Here is a 4,396-nt window from a genome sequence, read left to right as displayed (position 1 = left end):
GTGTTACACTGAATGACAATGTAACATTATTTCAACCAAATTTAGAAATTTTATTCTCCAAAAACTTATGTGAAACCTTAAAAGTAGACACTTTACTTACATTTAATGTGCTTTCTATGGACATAAAATCACTTTTGTACGTTTCTTTTGATGCGGACATCTTAATGTCTTTGACCCATGTATGAAACGGACGTATATATTTTCCCATCTGTTGTTTTTGACGTCACAGTTCAGAGCAGTCACTAGGAGAAGAAAAGCAAAACAGTGAACGATTATATTATCATTTTCAGATGGAGTAAAAGTAGCATCAATTTTCAAAAGTATTACAAAATAAATGAAGAGGATAGAAAAATGCATAAGGGGCATAATCCCCTTGCACTTCAATTTTCTAAGTTTCAGTAATTTTATGTACTTTTGTCAATTTCATTAGTTTTTGTTTTCAAATACTTCTATTTAACTTCTTTTTTCCTGTTTAAATTTTCGCAATTTTAGTACTTTAAATTTATTTTAGCGACATTTATTGCAACTGTTTTTTTTATTTAAATTTTCATCTAATATTTACATTTGAAATATTTATAGTTTTCAGTATATATTTGAATTATTATTATATTTTTAATAGTTTTAGTTTCAGTTAACAATAACAAAACTGTAGTACATCAGGAAGATGAATTTGTACATTAGCATTAATTTACTTTAGTAATTTAGTTGCAAATGCCAGTGTTATTTTAGTATTATTGAGATACTATTATAGTTTTTGTTAATTTCTTAATTAGATTTTATTTTTAGATGTTCTGCTTTCATTGTAATTTTAGTTCGTTTTTGTTTCATTGTGTGTTTTTGTCATTTATATTAGTTTTTGTTGTTTTTAAATGTTTATGTAGTTTTAATTTTTATTTCAGATTTAGTTGTAATTATTTTAGTACATCAAGGTAAACTAAATGAAAATGAGAAATGTTGCTTCGAAAAACTAGCTGAAATAAAATAAGTTTGACTTTTTAATAGTTGCTTTTATTTTAGGTAAAAGTTATTTCATTTCAAATAATTTTTGAAATAGATAAAAATCATTTCAAAATAAAAATTTTTTATTTTTTTATTTAACTATAATAACCCTGTCCAAAGCAACATTTAATGCAGCATTTTTTATTTTATTTCATTTTTTTATTTTAACATTTATATATTATTTCAGCTTTATTTCAATTACTGAAAATGATTTTTAATAGAGTTTAGTTAAAAATAACAACACTGATAAATAACAATTGATTGGTTTTTTTTCATAATAGTAGGTAAAGACAACTAATATAAATATAGTGGGACCTCTATTTTTAGGCATAAAAATTTAGCATTTTGACTGAGACAGATTACTGTAGATATAGAGCAACGACTGATATTTATATAATTTTATGCAAGTATCTGGTATAATGTTATAAAGATCTCATTGATTTACATTACAAGCATCAGAATTTCATCACTTTTTGTGTCCATATAAATATCAGCATCTGCACCAAATTGCAAATTTTTGCTCATTTTGGGCCTCTAGATAAAACTGAGTGTGTTTTCCTCCATATTCTCACTATATAATACTATAAGAGCTGTAAAATCCTATAAAAACATAAAACACGTATGCAAACTTTTTTTAATATTTAAAGTATTCCATTTTAAAAATGAGATATTTCTGACTATTTTTTTCATAATTCAGGCTTTACAGGGTTAAGTTGATGTCTGTGAATTAGTTTTGAAGTTCAATTCAATTCAATTGAATTCAAATGTATTTGTATAGCACTTTTCACAATACACACTGTTTCAAAGCAGCTTTACAGAAAATGCATGTGTCTACAAAGTTTTGTTCTACCTTTCCTTGAAGGAACGCACTGGAAGGATACGACAAGCCAGACGGTGAGCTGGACAGCTCTGTGTCCAATCTGCACAACCTGGTTCACCTGTTCCTCAACGGGACCAGCGCTCTGTCCCACTCCGCCGCCAACGACCCAATCTTTCTGGTAACATACAAGACACATTAAATGACAGTAACATCACGGTGTTCAGTCTACATGAGTTCTGATTCTGGATAAAGACATGTTCTCACTTACGGCCGAACAGGTGCTTCATGCATTCACCGATGCCATATTTGAGGAATGGATGAGACGTTCCAGTGAAAACGCCAGCTTGCCGGATGAGATGGCCCCTATCGGACACAACCGGCATTATAACATGGTCCCCTTTTTCCCACCTGTGACCAATGAGGAGATCTACATCACATCTGAACAGCTGGGCTATTCCTACGCCGTTGAACTTGAAGGTAACAAACATGCTGTCAATGCATATATTTTAGGAATAATTTACCTCAAAAAATGCAAATTCTATCATTACGTACTTACCCATATCAATCCATATCATGTTTTGAAGAACACTCCACGACTGTCAAGCTCCAATTAAGACAAAAAACATCATGAAGGCACCACAACATTGGTCACTTTGAACTGTGTGTAAAAGTAGTGATGCACCGAAATTATTTTTTACAAAAACAAAAATGTGTTTTTAATAATCAATTTGTTAACCACTCTTTTAATAATCAACACTGAGTTGCATATAAACATTTAAAGTGTGCATAAGGCAGTTTTTAATGAATGTTAGCGTTTTAATGTTATAATCATGTTTCTACCCCAATTTCTTGTTGAAATATAAATATTTAAATGGTGGCTAAATCAAGTTTTCATAACAGATTAATTCAAACATGTAATAATGAAGACAACTGCAGGTTAAGTATAAATAAAATGAATATGTAATACATTTAGCAAAATATACTGAATGGCTTTTCTGAGGTAAATGTAACGTTACGTTACATTGTTTACAAGTGGTATCGACGTTTTTCCACGGTTGAAACACTACTTGAGCGATACATTTCAGTAAGTTGTTCTGTTTCGTTCAACACCTTCTGATTTTCATTCATGTTTATTTCGTGTTGTAGTAACGTAAAGAGAAATAGACGATCGACGCGCTACAGCGATCTGTCACGACACATTAAAAGAGCGTCAAAACCACATTTGTTGTTTGATTTTAGCTATAAAATTGACAGAATTTGAAGTCTCAGACCTTGTTTCAAAGACGAAGCTTATTGTCATTATCGGATGGCAAGTGCGCTACAAATAATTAGCCTACTGAAGTTTTGTTTATAGATTAAACAGCATTGATTAAAAGATCGTCCAAATGATCGATTCTAAACGGCAAATCGATATCGTCAAGCAGTCCTAGCATCCACACAGCTGATATGTTTAGCTGTTGTAGCTTATCCACGAAGTAGACACTGAGAAGTGCAAAACCGTTTCGGCCGAATATTCTCGTAGCTTCGAAACTTTTGAGAATTGTTTGTTTTGAAGCAGTGCTTCGGAGCGCGTGTCAAACTGCTAAAGTCACGTGATTTCAGTAAACTTGGCTTCGTCTTCATTACATTGCAGTTTCAAAATTTCAGTGGCTCGCCAAAAAAACAACAACAACAAAAAAAGGTCTGTGGCTCGCCGCTGGGGGCCGATGATCTCTGTGAACCCATAAATCATGCGAGTGCATTTAATACATTACACTTTCAATGAAACATTTGCAATGGATTTGTAAAAGCTGTTTTGCATCTTTGGCCTGAGTTTTAGTTGCATTTACACCGTTTTGACCAGCAGTGAGGAGTTTTGAGCGCTTCGAAGCAGTGAATCGAAGCAATTTGTTCAGAAATTTTTCAAATTTGTTAAAAGCTTTGAAAAGGTTCGTTTCTCCCATCGCAAAATGTTGTTGATGTTGTTTTCAGTTGCTGAAAGTTTGGTGCATCACTGTATAAAAACAGGTGCATAGATAAATTAATTATTAATAAATTAAGATAAATTAATCCGGATATATTTGAAAACGGTGTTTTCCTTTCAAAATGCGTTTTCAAACGTTTTCCAAAAGTTTCTCGTCCACACTGAAACGCTAAAAATCATCTTACTGCGCATGCGTAAAACGGAATTAAAGCTCACTGAGACGACAGAGACTAGACATAATAAAGTTTTCACGCTATTAGTATAATAATGATGGTTTATGAATTTTGGAAAATGCTTCAATGCGCTAGTGTGGACGGAGAGCCGAAAACTTAGTTTTCAAATGTATTCGGAACAGATCGATCCGTATTATGCGATAATGCTATGCAAGTTCCTGCCACGAGATTAAAAATAATAAATAAATAATTTAAGGTAATTGCGACTTTTTCATCTCACGATTCAGAATTTTTTCTCACAATTCTGTGTAAAAAAAAAATAAAATTGTAACTCAGAATTTTGAGATATAAACTCGTAATTCTGAGAAAAAAAGTCAGAACTGTGAGACAAAAAATTCCAAGTTAGCTTTTATATTTCATGGCGGGGGAAAAAAACAGAAT

At 31.8% G+C, this 4,396-nt stretch overlaps 1 pseudogene; it reads left to right on the top strand.

Moving 5' to 3' along the window:
* LOC107714872 (L-dopachrome tautomerase-like) overlaps positions 1 to 4,396 on the top strand; it is a 38,090-nt pseudogene that overhangs the window by 32,473 nt on the left and 1,221 nt on the right.

Source organism: Sinocyclocheilus rhinocerous, unplaced genomic scaffold, assembly GCF_001515625.1.
Source record: "Sinocyclocheilus rhinocerous isolate Xijiao unplaced genomic scaffold, SAMN03320098_v1.1 scaffold2254, whole genome shotgun sequence".
NCBI classification, from domain to species: domain Eukaryota; kingdom Metazoa; phylum Chordata; class Actinopteri; order Cypriniformes; family Cyprinidae; genus Sinocyclocheilus; species Sinocyclocheilus rhinocerous.
Note: the sequence above shows the minus strand (reverse complement) of the source record. Positions and strands in the feature narration are given on the sequence as shown.